The 21366-nt window shown below is 43.6% G+C and overlaps 1 protein-coding gene across 1 annotated transcript in view; it reads right to left on the bottom strand.

Annotated features, from left to right (window-relative positions):
- Positions 1-21366, bottom strand: part of LOC145412381 (3-oxoacyl-[acyl-carrier-protein] reductase FabG-like) — a 392048-nt gene that overhangs the window by 180294 nt on the left and 190388 nt on the right. The window lies entirely within an intron of this gene.

Raw genomic sequence — 21366 nt, 5'->3', positions numbered from 1 at the left:
TGTTAGAAAACCCAGTCAGGTAAGGAGGAACTCCTACCTGGATTGGGTATTTTAAACCTCAGGTGAGCGATTTCTCTATGAATTTTCGATGTTTCTCACCAAAAGCGAAGGTTTTAGCCAAAAAAAAAAAATTCGAAAATACCTCGGGACTGGGGGATGTCGGAGGTGCGGAAAACCTCGGGACATGATGGGTTAAGCAAAGACTCTGGGTAGGATCTACCACTTTCTGGGGTCTCTGAGTCCTGATTTTCTGCTATAATGGTCAAACAATGTAGATATGGCTGGAAGAACTTCTAGTTGTTAGCAGGTGTTGTAAGTGTTATAAAGGATAAACCATATGGAGACCTATTTCAAGTTTTTAGTGCCTGCCTCAGTTTGTTCACTTGAAATAACAGCCTTGAGCTCTCTAGTGGTCAACACAAAAAGTTCTTGAAGGAAAATGAAGAGCTGCTGAGGTAACTCATACAACATTACAATGAATGACTTCATACCATACATTTTTGTACATTCTGAGTGGCCATATTCTATGCTTGCACAAGTCATTTTGGTTTACCTGATGCAATTCTTGTATGAGTCCTCAATATGCAACATACATACAAACATACTGCACCATTATATGGTAAAATATACCATGCATACACCAGAACCATTATCTCTATCTATCTATCTATAGCTCGACGCCATCATCTTGCAAAGGGTGGCCGCGACAAAACGCCTCCAAGTCGCTCTGTCACCCACCATTTGACTACCCTCCTCCAACTCACTCCCCCCTCCCTCATATACCTCTCAACTCCATCCCTCCACCTCATCCTCGGTCTTCCCCTCCCTCTCCCTCCCTCCACCTCACCTACATACACCTTCTTAGTCAGTCTTTCATTTTCCATTCTCTCCACATGTCCAAACCACCTCAGTGTATTTCTCCTAATCTTCTCAACCACATCCACCCCACAATGTTCTCTTACTTCTTCATTCGTCAACCTGTCCCTCCATGTCATTCCACATGCTCCTCTCAAGTAGCTCATTTCCACTGCTCTCTCTCTTGACTTGTTCCCCTCTTGCAAGGTCCATGCCTCGCTTCCATATGTCAGGGTAGGGATCACAATACTATCATGCAGTGACTTCTTAACTCCCATACTCACCTTCCTATTTCTCATCACTGCTTTCAGTGAGTCAACAACCTTCCTTCCCTGCCGTACCCTTTCACGCACTTCATCCCCCAAAGTTCCATCCTTACTCAACAAACTACCCAAGTACTTGAATGCACTCATATTCTTCATATCCTCGCCATCCAACCTCACCATGCATTCTGTGAATTCATTCCTCTCAAACACCATAACTTTACTCTTGTTTACATTAACTTTCAGATTCCTCTTTCTACACACTGTCCCAAATTCAATCACCAAACCTTGCAACTCCCATTCATCTTCACTCAACAATATTGTATCATCAGCAAACAACAACACCGGAATCTTCCAAATCTCACCCTCATTCATTAGAGCCACCCCCACATCCACTGCCCTACCTTGCACCTCCTTTACAACCCCACCCATTTATCTATTACACAGCCATGGAGACATCACACAATCCAGTTTCAGTCCCACACTGAGATAAAAGAACTCACTCAGCTCACCATCCACTCGCACCGTAGCCCTAGCTCCTTCGTATATACTCTTCACAGCACTCAACAATTTCCCCTCCACTCCATACATTCTCAATACCTCTCACATATCTTGTCTATCTATTCTGTCATAAGCTTTCTCGAAGTCCATGAAGGCAGCATACACTTTCTTTCCCTTCTCTAGATACTGCTCCACTAAACATCTTAGAACAAATATCTGATCTACAAACCCTTTTCCCTTCCTAAATCCCCCTTGTTCTTCTCCAATTAGCTCCTCTGTTACATGCCTAACCCTATCAATGAGTATTCTACCATATATTTTTCCAGTCACACTAAGAAGGCAAACACCCCTATGGTTACTACATATTTCTCTCTCCCCTTTTCCTTTGTATAAAGGAACAATTATAGCTGATTTCCAGTCCTCCGGAACCCTTCCGTCTTCCCAAGCCAATCTACATAACTTCCATATCCACTCCACTACAATCTCACCCCCATACCTCAGCATTTCACCACACACTCCATCAATTCCTGGGGCCTTTCCCATCTTGATCTTCTTCATTGCTTCCACTATTTCCGCCCTACAGATCTCTTCCTCCCTCCTCTCATCTCTCCTTCTCCCTGCCATTCCCCAGCCACTTATACTTGCACTGCTCTCACTCTCTACATTCAACAAATCCTCAAAGTGCTCCTTTCATCTCCTCAATTTCTCTTTCTTCTCCACCAACATTCTGTTATTTCTATCTTTCACTCCCCTACTATTACCCCTTTCACACTGCCTTTCTTTCTTTACCTCCTTCCAAAACAATTTCTTACTCTCCCTCCATTTCACACTCAGATTCCTCCCAAACTCTTCATCCACTTTCTTCTTACTCTCGTTCACCAATTTCTTTACCTCCCTTCTCCTGCTCACATTTGCCTCTCTCTTCTTTCATCTTCTCCCCTACCTCTACTCGTTAGCCATTCACTATATGCCTTCTTCTTTTGTTCCACAGCTCGTTTCACCTCATCACTCCACCATGCTGTCCCTTGCACACCCCTGCATCTCCTCCTCACTCCACAAACCACCTCACACGCTGCGCCTATCTCTTCCGTGAATATCTTACATACGTCTTCCACCCCTTCCATCTGCTCTAACTCATACCTTCCCAATCTTTCTTCCACTATGCTCTTATACTCTGGCATTTTCTCACTGTCTTGCAATTTCTCCACTCTTCTCATAGGAGCTGTTTCCTCCTGTCTTCCCCTTCGTCTCTTCAACCATTTTCTTTGCTGCCTTACATTGGGCATCACTAAGTGATGGTCCGAGATTCCATTCCCCCACCCTCTCCACACTCTTGCATCCACCACTTGTCTTCTCATTCGCTCATCCACACACACACATAGAGTATCATTGCTTTTAATTCAACAAGTTCACCATCCATCCTCCTCATAACTCTCCATGTATACCTGTGGATCATCTTATGCCGAAAGTAGGTGTTAGCTAATGCTAACCCCCTCCCAGCACAGATGTCTACCAAAGCACTTCCACTCCTATCTACTTCAGCTGGCACACCCCACTGATCCACTACTTCATCCACTCGTACATTCCCGACTTTGCCATTCACGTCTCCAATCAAAAACACTCTCTCATTCCTCTCAAACTTGTCCATACACGCTTCTACACTCACCCAAAACTCATCTTTCAGTCTTGTCACTCGGTCCTCTGTCAGCGCATATGCACACACAGTCACGCACACTTGTATACCTACTTTCATCCTCATCCATACAATCCTTGCACCAACTGTTCCATACTCTCTTATATTCTCCTTCCACTTCTTGCTTATCATCAGACATACTCCCTCTCTTGCCCTCTCATTCTCATTAACACCTGCACATATTACCAAACTGTATTCCCATTCTCTCACCCTTTCACCTTTCCATTTAGCTTCAGTCAGTCCACATATATCCACTCATGCATGCTCAGGCACCTGCACAATCTCTCTCTCTTTCACTTCATCATTCACTCCTCTCACATTCCATGTCCCTACCCTCAGAATGTCCTTTATGTGTTCCTTAGTCGTCAATGTATGGTCCGTCCTGGTCCGAGGCGCTATATGCGCTTGTTTAGTTAGTTCTTTTTACTGGGTGGGGCACTAACCCACCACCTACCCTTTTAGTCACCTCATACGACAAGCAGGGATACTGGGGGAGTATTCTTGAAACCCCCCTACATCATGTTCTAAAGCTAAGAATGCTAAATTTCATTTTCTGGTATTTGGTCCATAACTCTCATGCTGTATGCTGATGACTTATAGTTCATTCCAGAGAATGAAAGCAAGGCAGATTAAGGAAATGGATAGACAGAATGGGGCACAGGGGTTTAGGAGTAAATGCCAATAATACAAAAGTGGTCATATCTAAGGCTGGTGGTGGTACTGTCAAAGCAGAGGGAGTGTGGTCATGTGCAGGTTCCCACAAGGGTGTGGAAAGTAACATCATCCTGTGCAATTTCTATAACAAGTGGGTTAATAAGTGATGTTGCTGTACTGGAGGTAGACTACAAAATAATCCTGGGTCTGTGTGTGTGGTGTGTCAGGGAAAGCATGTTGCCTAGAGATTATCAGACATGAAAGGACTGATCTTGCATGGAGAATCTCTTGAGTGTGGGGAGATTCGGTTATCTGAGGGACATGTAATGTGCTGAAGATGGGGCTGGAGCTAGCTCTATGGATAAGGTAAGGAGTGGGTGGAAGAAATTCAGGGAGATGTTAACCCTCCTAACACTGAAAGAACTCTTCCTCCATGCTAAGAGATCTCTGTATATGGCATGTGTTAGGTGTGTAATGCAGTAACAGAAGAGGACATTTATAGCATCAAACATACAAAATTGACAGTGATTACGGTAGATGGCTGTGTAATGCACCCTTGAATTCAAGGTTTGGAGAAGCTGAGATTGTGACTGAAGAGTTGAGAGGAAGGATGGAACTGGAATGTATTGGTGTCGTGATGAGGAGGGGCAGACTGAGATGGTCTGGACATATTGAGAGGATGGAGGATGACAATTAGGTGCGGAACTTGAGAAGTGTAAACGTCAGGGTTAGGGTTGTGAAAGGCACACTGAAAACGACCTGGAACGAGGTCATAGAGTGTGACCTCAGGGCTAAGGGACTGAACAGGGAGGCTGCCAGAGATCAAGCAGTGTGAAGTGCTGGCATTAGGTGACCAAGGCTTATGCATGCAAGCAAGTTGGAGTCTTCAGAAATGATGTGAACAACACAATATGAACTTCAATACAATGACAATTTTTAAAATACATTAAAGAATGTAAATTTAACCTCTTCAATCATGTATTTATCTTATCTTTCCTACCACAAGATTTTACTTAACTTCAAAAGCCTGCCCTCCTCTCTTTCTATTTCTCCCATTTTTCCTGTCACTTCTTATCGCTTTTCTTTCCTTTACAGGTGGCTTTACATTGAGTGACAAGCCAAATGGTTTCCTGTAAGCCAAGAAACCATTTACAATGCTGGGTGGTAACCATATAATCAAACCATACGTGCCCCCTACGTGTCAACAAGTGGGTTGGTGGAGGGTTAGTGCCCTTTCCCGTAAAACAAATAACTCAAAAGTCAAATGGCCACCCCTTACGGGATTATGGCGTCTGGCGGTAGATAGATAGATAGTATGTCCGGCAGTGAAGGGGTAATAAAGCTAAACACTCCAGTTCATTACGTAATGCAAAGGGTGCACAACATCTGAGAGAATGGTAGAAACTTGGCTAAATAATTAATCATACCCATATATCGACTGAGCTTTTCAACAGTGGCTGGTTCTGGAAATGCATTGATAGCAACTACCTTGTCAGGATTAGTCTGCAATTCCTCTTCCATGATGCGGGGTTCAAAGAAAGTGATGATCTTTTCCTTTAGAATTAGCTTGTCCTTATTGAATTGTAACTGCTTTGGCTGACATCAAGATGCATTCTAGATTACAATCAGGATCCGCCAAGATTTTGCCATGTATGATAATGTCATCTGCAACAAGGATCACTCGTGGAAGATCCTGAAAAGCCTCGCAGAGCTGCTTTTGAAACATCTCTGATGAAACGGAGAGGCCAAATGGATTCTGAGCCATCGTTATCCGCCAAAACAAGTTTGAAAAGTGGTAAGCAGGCTGGAAGGCTCATCGTGTGATATGCCAATAACCTGATAAAAGGTCTGCTTTCGAGAAAAAGTGTGACTGGCTTGGTTTGTGCAAGGCATTTTCTAGTATGGGGAGGGTATAGTGCTCTCTAAGCAAGGCTCTGTTAAGCTCTCTAAGATCAATGCACACTAATGACTCTGTCCTTGTTGGTGACAACCAGAAGCTGGCTGACCCAAGGAACTGGCTCATTAACTGGCACAATTACCCCTAGTTCAACCAGCCTGTCAAGTTCTTTCCTTAACTTTGGATTGAGAGAAACAAGTACCCTTCTATCAGACATGACAACTGGCTTACATTTGGGTCTACCTGGAGTGAGTGTGGCCAGGAGAGGAACCCTAATTTACCATCCATTACACTGTCATGATGAGTTTCGACCCCTAGTGAAGTAACACCATCAATGACATCATTATTTACAGAGATGCGTAGTCACATGATGGCTACTTGTTCGAACTCCTAAGAAAGGTACAAAATCTTCTTTGAACACTACAAATTCAACTAAATACGATAGACCCTTCTTATCCACAGAATTTGCATCCGCGGATTTAAGTTTCCATGGAATAAACTTATTTTTTTATTCTGTACTGTACACTGTAACTTAATTTGAAATTGATGCGCAACTCGCACTTCTTTTGTAGCTACAGTTAGCATACCCGCACCCACGGGCATTCCCGCCACTCTTATTGTAAACACCAATCAGTTCGTTACTTAAGTCGTTGTCGCCCGTCTCATGTTTACAACTCTACTGTACTTCACTGTGTATGTGAAAAATGGCTCCCAAGAAACAAGTAAAAGATAAAAGCAATCCTTCTAAGCCAAAGAGCGAGCGTAAGGTGTTATCTGGCATCCTGTCAGAAGGGTCAGACTAGACTCACAGCTTAACCCTCCCAGACACAGACACGCGATTCGCGTGATGTCGCCTTGCACTAGGTCTTGCACAGTCACGCGAATCGCGTGGTTTAGGCACAAAAATATTCGTCAGAAAAAAACTTATAGGCCGATTTGCGTGATTTTTGGGCGCGTCATAGGGTCGCCAAAGCTCTCTAGAGGTAAGTCATTGGCAACGCTGCTTTGCCTTATCTACCTCAGCCCGCTCCCTCCAACCTCAGTGTTTGTTGAGCAGTCAGGCGGTGGTGTTTGACAGCTCGTGGTTCCCTTTAAATCGTCCATAATTCTCCCCCTCTCACCCAAGGCAAAGGCCCTATTGACTCAGTGAGATAATACATTGTATGTGAACATATAGTGACGTGATATTGTTGATGGAACATACATATATGTCTTGAAAAGCAATTCTGGCCGTTAGCAATCGTTGGGCCTTGGAGCCAGACGCATGGTCAGTGTAGCGGGGTTTCGCCACTCCGCCCCCCCGTAGGCTGTATGGCGTGAGTGGAAATACGTATATAAATGAAGCCAAGGCATAAATATATATTGTGTGAAACATACTGTGGATGGCTTGGTGAAATTATGGAGCCAGCAAGCGTTACGTGTGGCATGAAACAGAGTGTTGTGAAGGGGCAAACCTGAAGTTGGGAGGGGAGAATCACCGGTGTTTTAGGGCTGGAATTATTGTGATTCTGATAGTGTAAATGCGTATGGAATTGAATGAAATATACGTCAAACAAGCTGCGAGTTTCTGTGAACGAGTGTGGTGTGTGCTAAAAATAGCGTTGCCTCATACTCTCAGGGAGAAGCTGACTCACACACACACACTACATAACTCCTCATCTTCAAACTCCTGGTCTAACTGGATCAACACCCCTGCAGGAAGTGAGTTTTGCAAATTTTGTTGATATATGTAATAATCTATTACCATTACCTCACACACTTTCAGACAAATAACCATTTTCTCCTACAGATTACACATATGAAAGAAAGTAAATCTCCACAGCAGTAACTATAGAAGAGTTATGTTTATGTGTAGTAGGTTATAACAATAGAAAAACATCCATGGAAGATGTAACAGTCTGTATAGATAGGGAAAAAAAAAAAGTTAGTAGCATAGTCTTCAGGCAGGTGTGCAAGGAAAAAACAGTGTGTGTAAAAGTTGGTAGCGATCGGAAGAGTAACCTCACTTTGTCGGCCAATTACTCGAAAACTATTAGACTTATCGATTTCCTGTTACAACCATCATCAATACCACTAAATTCTACGTAAGATCAATACCAGAATGTAAGCCTTTGGTAGCGTTTTGGGGGGTAAAAGGCGAGAAAAATGTTTTTGTTCCTAGCGGTTGTTGTGTGACAAGCGCTCGGAGTAATAACATCATTTTGTCGGCCAGTTACTCGAAAACTATTAGACTTATCGATTTTCTGTTACAACCATCATCAATACCACTAAATTCTACGTGTAATCAATACCAGAATGTAAGCCTTTGGTAGCGTTTTGGGGGATAAAAGGCGAGGGAAATGTTTTTTTCCCTCGCGTTTGTTATCAGTGACATTCGCTCGGAGTAATAACCTCACTTTGTCGGCCAATTACTCGAAAACTATTAAACTTATCGATTTTCTGTTACAACCATCATCAATACCACTAAATTCTACGTATAATCAATACCCGAATGTAAGCCTTTGGTAGCGTTTTGGGGGGTAAAAGGCGAGGGTTTTTTTCTTTTTCCTCGCGTTTGTTATCAGTGACAAGCGCTCGGAGTACTAACCTCACTTTGTCGGCCAATTACTCAAAAACTATTAGACTTATCGATTTTCTGTAGCAACCATGATCTATACCACTAAATTCTACGTATGATCAATACCAAAATGTAAGCATTATGTTACGTTTTGTGCGAGAAAAGGCGGTGGAAATGAGTGTCTCTTCCCGGCTGTTACCATTGAAAAATGCTCGTAGTAATACTCTCTGTTTCTCTGCCAATTACTCGGAAACTATTGGACGTATCGATTTCACGTTTGAACCATGATGAAGAGCAGGAAATTCTACAAATGTACAATACATAAATATGTAATATTTCTGATAAGAATTCGTTGTTACGTAGACGGGAACATTGCGTACGCCTTGCGCGCATCACGAAAGTCAATCACGCACGGAGTGCCTAGTACTTTTTTTCGATTTACTCGAGAACTATGAGGCGTATGGGGTTTTCCCGTCAAAGTGGGAAAGCTGGATAATTGGGGCATATTACTATGTAATAAAAACATAAGGTACCTTGGAAAACTTTGCTCTCAGAGGTCAGTGAAATTTTTCCAAAAATGGCTCTCAGTTTTTGGCCATTTTCTCGAAAAGTATATATCGTATCTCAACCGGATTGGTTTCGTTAGAAAGCTGATGAAATTCTCTATAAAAACTTATTAGAACATTTTCCTGTATGATGGAGAACCTTCAAACGGCGATGTTGGGAATTGAAAAAAGCTTACTCAACCATGCTTCCAGGGCTAATAACTTTTTTTGCTGGTGTTTTCCTGTGTTTTGGTCATGTTTATCAGATAGAACAAACATCCATGCATACCTGGAGATAGGTTTCATGGGAATACATGGATTTTTGGGTGGCGAAAATAAGGCAAGAATGTGTTTCATTCGCTCAAATTTGCTCAAATTTGCCGCGCGCGCGCGCTCCCCGGCCGGGCGGCTTCGTAGTGAAAATTCATGCACCAGAAAACTTACTGAAACTTACCGTGCGGGAAAGGGTTAAGCTGCCGTCACACTGGGACAAAAGTGGCTAACATGCTGGCCAGTTTTGCGACCCGCTAGCCAAACTGACTAACGGTGAGCAAGATTTCGCCTGCGAGGCAAAATGGATAACAATTCTCACTCACAGCTTATTGGTGGGATTGGAACTCAAATGAGCCTATATTAATTTTGTAACTGGTGAGAAAATATCCTGTTATTCACAGAAGGAAGCTTTAACTAAAACTGTTAAGTACAATTTAATTCTTGTGGTTTTTGTTCACTTTTATTTCTTGTGACATGAAATAAATATTCGGACACTCGGGTGACCAGCCATAGGCTGTCTGTTTTGTCTCCAAACAACTAGTAAAAATCAGATTTTGATATGGATCCTGCGGCAAAGAAAACTCTAGAAGACTGCTTTGTGGCTCTGGAGTTGCAAAAGTACGTTAGGTGGTTACAGAAATTGAGGAAAAGGGAGTGGGTACTCCGTGGTGGTTTGTTTACAAATGACCACGAGGCGCCAAGGCAGACGACACTGTTGGCCGTGTCGGCTTGGAAAAACACACGTGTGACGGACACTCGACTCTGCTAGCCGTTTACACTCGCAAAACTGGCTTGCATGTTAGCCACTTTTGGTCTAGTGTGACGCCGCCTTTACCTACAGTCCGCCACACATCTCGTCGCCTCACCAAATTGGCACTGTAGGAACTGCAGTACAATCATCGTCGTCATCATACAGCAATCATCGTCATCTATACAACAATCATCATCGTCATACAGCAATCGTCATCATTGTACGAAGGTTATGAAGAGAACACACAGTCTTTTGGTGAGTGTTAATATGTATTTGTAATACTGTATTTTAAAGTGTGTCTATTTTTTCAGGGATGTGCTTAGCTTATGTGGAAATAATATGCCGTTTTGTGATGATGACTTGAGTATCCGCGGAATTTGCCTTCCGCAGGGGTCTCTGGAACCTAACCCCCACAGATAACTAGGGTCTGCTGTATTTCTTTCCATTTGTAGGGTTACGTATGTTTTGTCTACATGTGCCACATGGAGCATGTTTTGTTCCAAGTTGTAAGACCCTTGTCAGTGTGCTTTATATTCTTACCAATGTGAGCAGGAACAGTATTTATTGTTGAGCCAGTTTCAGTTTGAAACACTTCTTCACATCCCACGATCATACAACATTTTACATCTCTAGGCTATGCACCTGAGTTTACACAGCTGACAAACTCTCATTCTGTGGAGCTCTCAGTGTCACACTCAGAAACCTTGTTTAGAGTTTTGTTTGAGATATATGGCTTTGACTCTGCTCAGGACATTTATATGCAAAATGATTATTTTTCCCACAGTTCTTACACACTTTACCATAAACCGGACATTTTTCTTTTTTGAATGCATGCCTAGGATTACAGTACTTGTAAGTGGGTGCTTGCACCAGCAGTGGGGTTTTATCGCTCCTAGGCTCATGCTTGGCTGACCTATTACATTTTACCTTGTTGACTGTCTCTGTTTTCATGACATGATTCTGGGATTCAGCATTTTCAGCAGCCATGCAAACGTCTACACATTGCCTGAGCGTTAGTAAGAGTTCAGTTTGCACACCTGAATTTCTGATGCCAAGGATAATTCTATCTGTTAACACTGAATCTTTACAGAGGTCACAGTACCCACAAGTCTTTATCAGATTTCTCAGATCAGAATAAAATTTGTCAAATGGTTCACCTTCCTCCTGACACCTTTTGTTGAAAAGGAATCATTCATAAGTTATAACTGCTCAAACATGTCTCAGATCTCATCAACCTTTCTGTCCTCCTCTGTCGAGACAAAATCAAAACTTTCATATGCCTTGAGTGCATCAGCAGCAAGACAGGTTAGGAGTAATGCCACTTGAACATTACCTGGCTGTTCATTCAATTGAGGGAGAAGTGCGTAGTTCTTCCACCTTAGCATGAAAAGCTTCCAGTCCTCAGCACTGTTGCCTACCAGAGAGAACGCTTGAGGAAGATGCAAAGCTGGAAGTGGCCCGGGTGAAGGCTCTTCTTATGTTCCGGTCGCGCTCATCTTGCCGAACGTTGTAACGAAGCCAAGAGTGATGAAGACGAGGTCTCACCTTCTGTAGCACCGAAACAAGAATCCAACAAGGACAGTACAGTGCTGACCAGGGGCTGCTGCTGAATGGCAGGAGTCTGGGGTCAGGAGCTATCACTGCTCTTCAACTTGTTCAGAATTCCAGTAGCGTTTGCACTGTTCCACTTTCACCACCGTTGCCACCATGTTGCCTACCGTCACTATGTATAATATGTTGGGGTATGCACTGGTGCGGGATACATAAAGAGAAGTGGAGAGTGCAGTGCCTTTATTCCTCTCTGTCCATTCTCCCCATTCAAAACAAAAACAACAAACTGAGCACATTCATTCAAATACCGTAACAATATTCTCCATTTATTTTACCTATGACATAAAATACATTGGAAAAGCATAAAATTATATACTGTACAAAGAGATTGTAGTGAAAGTATTTAGTTGGTGAGAATATCAGCAGGTTGGTGGGACACTGCTATATACCTGTAATTCCAGAATTCATTGCATACTGGTGCAGCATCAATAAACTTCTAGCAGTACAGGAGAGGGATGCCTGTAAGCAGTGCCACCAGTAAACAGGTAGCCCCACTGCTCTATCATATAAACATCCCTCATACTCCCCTATCCCCCTGAAAGGTGGATGGTCTACTGCAAAAGGTCAACTTCAGCCTGCAGTCCACCATGTTCACATCCTGACATACCTGGGTCCACAACAACCAACACCTCTAGAGCTGTACAATCTATCTATCTATCTATATACCTAGGCTGCTTCCCCCAAGGAAAGGGAGGTAGCCGAGACAGGACGACTCACTCTCCATTTACTCATCCATTCAAACACATTCATTCGCATCTTAGCCCCAAAGGGGAGAACGGACAGATCCTCACCGCATCACACCGCACAAGGGTCAACTGCGCAATGCAAGCAGTGACATCCACAGCAGGGCCCGACAGCAGAACTGGTTTACCCCTGCCACATCATAACAGACCCATCCCCTTACCCGCACCTGACCTGGCTAGCTGATCAGACCAAATGCGGGAGAATATCCCCTCAGGGCTGCGTCATCACTTATTCATTCACAATTTCTCTCCATTTATTTCTGTCACGCACAGCCACTCTTCCTTGCTCAACAGACATCCCTCTCGCATCCAGCGCTCTATTCACACTGTCCATCCATCCTATTCGTGGTCTTCCTCTCAGTCTTACACCTCTCACATCAGATCTAGTTATCTTTTTCACCAATCGCTCATTATCCATTCTCTCCATATGCCCAAACCATTGCAACACCCTCTGCTCAACTCTACCAGCCATCTCCCGAACAACTCCAGTTCTCCTTCGCACTTCATCATTTCGCACTCGATCCATACGCGTCACTCCACACATACTCCTCAGACATCTCATCTCCATTACATTCAAACTTTTCCTCTCTGCTACACCCATATTCCATGTTTCAGCCCCATATAACGCAGTCGGTACCACAACACCCTCATACAGCCTTCTCTTTACATCCATTCTAAGCGAACGACGTTTAAACACTTTTTTCATTCCTCCCAGCACCTTTCCTACTTCATTAATTCTAAACTTCACTTCTGCATCTATTCTTCCATTCTGCATCTATTCTGCATCTATTCTTATATCCTCTGAATAATAAATAATTCTAGCCTTTAGCTGTTGAGTAAAGTTGCGGTCTTCGAGAGAAATGAAGTCACTGAATGCACAGTGAGGCTGGATTGTGAGGAAATGGACATGTGCGTGCATTTGAGTAAATGGGTAGTGTGATGAGTAAGGATGGAAGTTTAAAGGATGAAGTGCTTGAAAGGGTACAGCTGGGAAGAAAAGTTGCTGTTTCTTTGAAAGAAGTGATAATGAATAGGGAAGTGAGCATGGAAGTAGAAAAGGTCACTGCATGATGGTATGATGATACCAACTCTAACGTATGGAAGCAAAGCTTGGACATTGCTGGAAAAACAAAAGTTAAGAGTGAGAGCACTGGAAATGAGTTATCTGAGAGGAGCATGTGGAGTTACATGGAGAGACTGACAAATAAGGAAGTGAAGAAGCATTGTGGTGTGGATGTGGATGCGACAGAAAGCGTTAGGAGAAATATGCTGAGGTGGTTTCGTCATGTGAGGATGAGGGGTGAGAGACTAACAAGAAGAGTGTATTTGAGTAAGCTGGAGGGGGGGTGAGGGAGGGGGAGACTGAGGATGAGATGGAGGGATGAAGTGGAGAGGTATATGACAGGAGGGGAAAAGGGTGTAAGCTGAAGGGGAGGGCAGCAAAATGGCAGGCAACAGGGTGACATGGAGGCAATTTGTGACCACACCTTACAGGATCGAGGCGTCTGACTATACTGTAGATACAGATAGAGAGATAGGACCGTTAGCCTAAAAGCATATACAGTATATGAGTAACAAACAATTCTAGTCTTTAACTTTTTGTAAAAGCCAAATATGTTAATGGTATTTACTAACTTCCCCTCATATGTTACTTGTAATTACTAATATCCCTTGATAAATGGCCATTACAAAATCACATCAATCAGTTAGTCCATAAGGCCATCATAATGACGTACAGTGCCCTCGCACAATAAACGTATTCGGAGTAAATGATTCGGCTAGTGAATGAGCAGGGGGTAATCAGGTCCACAGAACCATAATAAATAAGTTGAACCCCAAGTGAAGGAAATCGGGGGAAAGAGTAGGCCATAGCCACCATCTCCCATGTTGAATGACCCCCCCCCCCAGTAGATGCTGCACAAAAGGCTAGATCTGAGCAACCTTTTGAGCAGAATCCAATGGAGGACGAAGATTTGTCTATGTCTATTTGCCTAAGATCAGTAAAATTCTAGTGGCAATGCAAGTTCTGAGAGAAGTCAAAGCAATTGAAACCAGCTACCTTACGACACAGGAAGTAATCAGTGGGGTAGAAACCACTTTTCATCATTGCATTGAAAGGCACAATATGGAAGTCAGCAGAAGAAAACAAACACTCATCACATGCTACTACTGAACTCCAAAACAACAGGAACCAGTTGCCTCTACAGTGTCTGCTACCCTTCCTGGGGAAGACGATGTCGATGTGATGTCAGTGGTGTCATCTTTGGGCTTTGAAGGTTTTATGGGAGACATGCATGAGGCAGAGGCACGTGCGAAGTGGTTAAGTCAAGAGATGAGAGCGAGACTGGTGACGGGAACGAGGGAGTGGAAGGTGTTGTGGCGAGGACAAACCATGTTTATCTCCCTACCTCGGAACCACCTGTATTCAAGCCAATCAGGGCTGCCATCTGCTTCATTTAAGGTAAATAACCATGTGTATAATATTTTACACAGCTGAACTGTGTGTGTTTGAAATGTGCCCCTTAGTACATCTCTATGGCTCAAAAAGTGGACTTTAAGGAAGCGGTGCCGCCCATATGCTATTTTCTCCATACGTTGTTCACAGTGAACAAAATCACTTTGAATGAGCTCATCTGCCGCCCATAAACTCGTTCACTGTGCAAGGGCACTGTACCATAATTATTGTAGCAAGCAGTAAATAATTTTACTCAGTGCAAGAGAGACCTCTTGACATAAAGGAATCAGAGCTAATATATCTTCATTAACCACTTCAGAGTGTATAATTAGCTACTTTTCTGCATGATTCACTTGGCATAGTCAGTGTACTGTACTCAGTTTACAAGATGTAAACCCGGAAGTTTTGATTGACAAGTATCAATCTGAAACACTACGTTCACCACGAAGGATAAGAAGGATGGCAGGATCCGGTGACTGAGGATGTTAGCATACGGAGGGTAAGAGTAATGGGAGAGGGTTAAAGAGTTATTTAACCCCAATGGTGGCCTTGGGCCAAGGCCACTAACACAGCCACTGGTAAGCTGGTGGGCTAGGGGTCCCAGATCCATTGCCTGGACTTGGGACTGTGCAGAGAGTGGGGCCTTTGGTATGTCTGTCCCCCTTTATTAATACTGAATATGACAAAACACAAGAATAAGTTTCAAAGCACCCAGGGGGATGAGGGTGGGTTCATGGAATGTGGGAAGTTTGAGGGGAAGAGCGGGGAAGTCGTTGAGGCATTCAGTAGGAGGTGGGTGGATGTGGCGTGTTTGCAGGAAGTCCGGTACAGGGGTGGATCAGCCAGAAAGATTGCTGGGAAGGACTGTTACTATAAGTTGTTTTGGCAGGGGGGGACAGACGGATATGGGGGTGTTGGTGTGATGGTTGCGGAGAAATGGGTGGAATATAATATGAATGATATGATAGTAAGCGATAGGATATTGGTAGTGAAAAATCTACTCGGTAGAAAGATAGCTGCAGTTATATCGGCATATGCTCCACAGGCAAGATTGGATGAAGCAGAGAAAGATAGATTTTGGGATGATTTAATACGTGTAGTGGGTGGTATGTGGGATGATGAGATAGTGGTTTTGGGAGGGGACTTAAATGGTCATGTATGTGAAGCAGCACAAGGTTATGAAGGAGTACATGGGGGATGTGCTTATGGTATAAGGAGTGCGGAAGGGGAAAGGATACTCGAGTTTGGGGAGGCAACGGACATGATTGTATGCAACACATATTTTAGGAAAAGAGATAGTAGGTTAATTACGTATGAGTTTGGGGGAAATAGCAGTCAGATAGATTATTTTCTGGTTAGGAGGCCTGATAGGAGGTTAGTGAGGGATGTTAAAGTTATAGGAAGTGAGGAGCGTGTGCAGCAGCACAAACTATTGATTTGTGATATGGTCCTTAAAGAACAGGTGATGAAAGAGAGGACTTATGTACCTAGGAGGAAAATATGGAAGCTGAAAAACCAAGTAGTAAGGGATGTCTTTTATAGCGAGTTGAGGAGAGTGGTGGCTGAACAGGGTGCTGTAGACAGAGGCGTTAATGAACAGTACAGAGCCCTCAAGAACAATCTCTTGAGAGTTACTGATGTAACATGCGGTTGGACAAAAGGACCACCAAGACATAAAGTAACTTGGTGGTGGGATGAGGGGGTAGAAACAGCAGTTAAGGAGAAAAGAAGGATTTTCCGGGAATGGAAGAAGGGTGGTAGCAAAGAGGAATACTTGGCTGCCAAGCGTAGGGCAAGAAGAGAGGTATACAGGGTGAAGTCTGAGTTACAGAGACTTTTACTTGATAACCTAAATCATGGGGAAAAGAAAAATATATTTAAGGTGGCAAATCAGATGAAGAGGGATAATCGGGATATTATAGGTGAGCAATGTGTGAAGAATGATGAAGGAAGGGTAATGGTGAAGTGAGGATATTAAAAATCCATGGAGAGAGCATTATAGCCGGTTGTTGAATGAGGAGTTTGACTGGGACAGGGAAGGTTTGGAGCCAACAGATCCAGTGTTTGGCCCTTGGCCTTTGATTGATGCTGCTACTATGAGTGAGGCAATAGGCAGGATGAAGGTGGGAGAGGCAGCAGGTGTGTCTGGGTTGACTGCCGAAATGTTGAAGGCCTCAGGAGATATAGGGGTGAGGTTAGTCACTGACCTGATAAAAATGATTATTCATGAGTGTGTTGTCCCAGATGACTGGCTGAACAGTGTAACTGTAAATGTGTATAAAGGGAAGGGTGATGCCCTGGAAAGAGGAAATTATAAAGGTATAAAGCTTTTAGATCAGATAATGAAGATAATGGAGAGAGTTTTAGAAGGTATGATTAGAGAAAGAGTGAATATTGATGAGATGCAGTTTGGGTTTATGCCAGGTAGGGGGACACTGATGCCATATTCATTGTTCGACAGCTTCAGGAAAAATATATTGGCAGGAGAAGGGATCTGTATTTTGTTTTTGTTGATTTGGAAAAGGCCTTTGACAGAGTCCCTAGAGGGGTGGTGAAGTGGGCAATGAGAAAGCTTAGCTTGGAGGAGTGGCTGGTTAGGGTGGTTATGGCTATACACTCTCACCTGGGTGCGAGCACCCAGGTGAGAGTGAATGGAGATTTGAGTGATGAGTTTTCCGTGAATGTTGGTGTGCATCAGGGGTCAGTCTTGAGTCCCATGTTGTTTATCATGGTACTTGAAGCCCTTTCACGTGACTTTAGAAACGGACTCCCGTGGGAGTTGTTGTATGCTGATGATTTGGTGCTGATTGCGGAGAACGAAAGGGAGAAGGAGGAAAGGTTTAGGAAGTGGAGCGATGGTATGGGGCACAAGGGCTCAAGGGTAAATGCAGATAAAACAAAAGTGATGATATCTAGGGTTGGTGGCGGTACTGTCAAAGACGAGGGAGAGTGGCCATGTGCAGTTTGCCACAAGGGCGTGGGAAGTAATTCCATCTTGTGTTGTGTTTGTGAGAAATGGGTGCACAAGAGATGTAGTGGTATCAGAGGCAGACTGCAAGATAATGCTGATTTTATGTGTACAGCGTGTCGGGGAGAGCAGGTGGAGATTGTCAGGGGTGAAAGGACTGAATTTGCTAGTGAATCTCTTGTGTGTGCGGAAGAGTTTTGTTATTTGGGAGACATGTTGTGTGCTGGAGGTGGGGCTGGAGCTAGCTCTGTGGCTAGGGTGAGAAGTGGTTGGAAGAAGTTCAGGGAGCTCTTGCCTCTCCTGACATTGAGAGGACTCTCCCTATGTGCTAAGGGATCTTTGTATGCAGCATGTGTTAGGGGTGTAATGCTGTATGGTAGTGAAACTTGGGCAGTAAAGGAGAAGGATATTCGCCGGCTCAGACGTACAGAAATGACAATGATTAGGTGGATGTGTAGTGCATCCCTGTGTGCAAGGTCTGAGGGGGCTGGGTTTACGATGGAAGAGTTCAGAGGTAGGATGGGACTGGAGTGTATTGGTGTTGTGATGAGGAGAGGTAGATTGAGATGGTTTGGACATGTGGAGAGGATGGGGGATGATAAGTGGGTGAGGAAGGTGAGAAGTGTTAATATTGGGGGTGGGGTTGTGAGGGGTAGACCGAGAAAGACATGGGACGAGGTCATTACATAAGTGTGACCTCAGGGTTAAGGGACTGAACAGGGAGGCTGGAATGGATCGTGCAGCATGGACAGCCGCCATTACGTGACCAAGGCCGACGCATGCAAGCATATTGGAGCCTTTAAAAACGAAACAAAACGAAACGAATGCAGCATTTTAAAGGAGAGATTATCAATAAGTAAGAAAAACATGTGTTGATACAGATGTGCTGGAAAGCATTAGGAGAGGTACCATGAGTTGGTTTGGCCAGGTTAAGATAATGGAAATGAGACAATGACCAGGAGAGTGTATGCGACAGAGGTGGAGGGGGCCAAAGATGAGGTAGAAGGATAGGTGAGGAGGTACAGTATTTGAATGACCATGGTGTGAACTGGAGGCAAGACAGCCTGATTGTGGAGAACAGGGTGACACAGTGGTGATATGCTTGTGGCCCCCTTCTGGGATTAACCCCTAAATGGCCATAGGTGTTGAACAATGCCATTCAGTATGAGTGCTGCAGGCATTAAATTAGCATGATCTATAAACATGTGCAGACAATTATGGGAAAGGAATGGTCAGTGGTATGTTTACACAAACCTACCCCACCATCCCAAGCACTCAGGCAGTCAGTTCATCACATACATTATCACACACTGGTTTACATGTCATTGGCGAATATGTAGCCATTTGATGAATATTTCCGTGAATCACTGCTAATCACACCATCATCCACTCGCCTGATGTAGTGCTGCCTACTCTTCCTTCACCTTTATCATTCTGTTGAAAAGTGGGATTTACTAATTAGGTAAAACTGCAGGGTTTCCAGTGGTTCTTGCAGTTTCTGTTATGTGTCAGAGTTACCAGTTAGTCTGCTGTTTGTGAGTGGAGGTATTTTATAAGTTGTACATTGATTTTTTGTGCTCTTTTTCTTTATAAAGTTTTATTTATGTGACCGATAATTTATGTAATTCTATTTCAGTTTGTATGCTAAATAAGTTAGTGTTAAGTAATGTAAGAAATCTCTAGATATTTTGGATATCTCCAAGCTGGCAACTGTTGATTCTCCTAGGATGTATATCATTCTAGAATACAGGACGTTTATATAAGGATGGCGAAGAGACTTGAGCAGTTTCAATTCAGTTTGAGTATAATCTAGTGTCAGTTCAGTGTCAATGCAGTTAGTGAAGATTGTATAGCTCCAGTACTTGTGAAAACATTGAAGTGAAGTTAGCAAGCATTAAGTGTAATTATCTGGAAAATAAAGACAGTGAACTTAAGAACTCTGTGTTTGTTTACAACATCTGAGCGGATCTCCTGTACTGTACACCGAGTGGCTGAGCATAGGAAGAACAACTCACTGGGCAATGTCTCTCCTATGCTAAACTACTGCTGTTAGAGCCTGTGGCAGTATGGGATGGGGATGTAACAGTGGTGTCAGGAGTGGGATCATTAGAAAAGTGCTGCAGTGAGTCAAACCTTTGACATGGAGGCAGAAGATGTACAGACAAGAGGCCAAGCTAGACAAGAGAAGGCATCGCTGGCTGCAATTATGAGGGTATTACAAGCACAGAATGAAGGACAGAAAGAACTTAAAGAACAATTACAGGCACAGAGTGTACAATTACGAGCAAAGAATGAAGGACAGAAAGAACTCAACAAACAATTACAGGCACAGAACAAAGAACAGAAAGAACAATACAAACAACTTCATGGGGCATTACAGGAGCAACAGAGGGAATTACAACTGAGGATGCAAGGACAACTGGATGCTTTCATGCTGGTAATAAAGGTAGAACAACAACAGCTGTAGGAGCTGTAACAAAAGCATGTTGTACATGTAGTGAGGTGGGACACTTCAGTTCTGAGTGTCCAAAGAAGAAAAAGAAGGATAAGAAGAAGGCTGCAGAAGACCAGAAATAAGCTGAGCTATGGCAGCAGAAGTATGAGGTAAGCAATACAGTAATGTGATGGAGTGCAGACTGCATGTGGACAACCAGCTGAAGATCAGTGAGGGAATAGTGATGGAGTGCAAACAGCATGTCGATAACCAGTTGAAGCACGTATTCAACCATGTGAAGATAATTGGTGAGAAAATTGAGGCTGTAGAGAAATACTGCACTGCTGAACCTCAGGTTAGTGTACAGGGAGCATATGGAAAAAATGGGCAGTGTATGGTGGATCTAGATGAATCCCAAGCATCTAAAGCATTACAGGCTTGAATATTCAGAATGCTGAAGTTTTAAGTCCTGGACTAAATTATGATGCCCCAGTTTTTAGGCCCGAAACCAGTGAAGTACATGGCTATAATGGGAGTCCAATTAAAAACAAACCTCAGGAACTTGATGGTAGAGTATCTTGGGAGGCTTTCCATGCACGGTTTGAGTTACTTGCTGATCAGAATGGTTGGGATGCTAGGCAGAGGGCAGCGCAGCTAGCAACTAGCCTCAAGGGTGCCACAATAGAAATTCTAAGCCAGATGTCACTAACAAAGAGGAACAGTTATCAGTCCTTAGTAGAGGTAGTGAAGGACAGATACGGGACCATGTACCAGACTAAGGTTTACATTGCAAGATTTGGGACCCATGTATGGGCTCAAAGTGAATCCCTACAGCAGCTTGCTCATGACCTGGAGAGTATAGCATACAAGGCATGCCCTGGAGCAGCACCTAACCTGTTGGCTATTCTTCTGAGGGACCAGTTCATCGATGCTCTTGACAGTGCAGAGTTGAAAGTGCAAATGAAGCAGGCACAACCCAGAAGCATGCAAGAAGCACTAGCCAGGGCTCCAGAATTTGGGTCCTCCGTCAGGTCCAGTATGTCTATTCTTCAAGCAGGTCGTAGTGCTGGATTCAAAGCAAGAAAGAGGCAGGTATGTGAAGTGGAAAAATTTGAAGGAAGTTGCTGGTACTGTGAAAAGCCAGGACATAGGAAAGATGACTGCCG

Source organism: Coenobita brevimanus, chromosome 93 (genome assembly GCF_032717465.1).
Source record: "Coenobita brevimanus isolate Jiangsu-jjx chromosome 93, ASM3271746v2, whole genome shotgun sequence".
Taxonomy (NCBI): Eukaryota; Metazoa; Arthropoda; class Malacostraca; order Decapoda; family Coenobitidae; genus Coenobita; species Coenobita brevimanus.
Note: the sequence above shows the minus strand (reverse complement) of the source record. Positions and strands in the feature narration are given on the sequence as shown.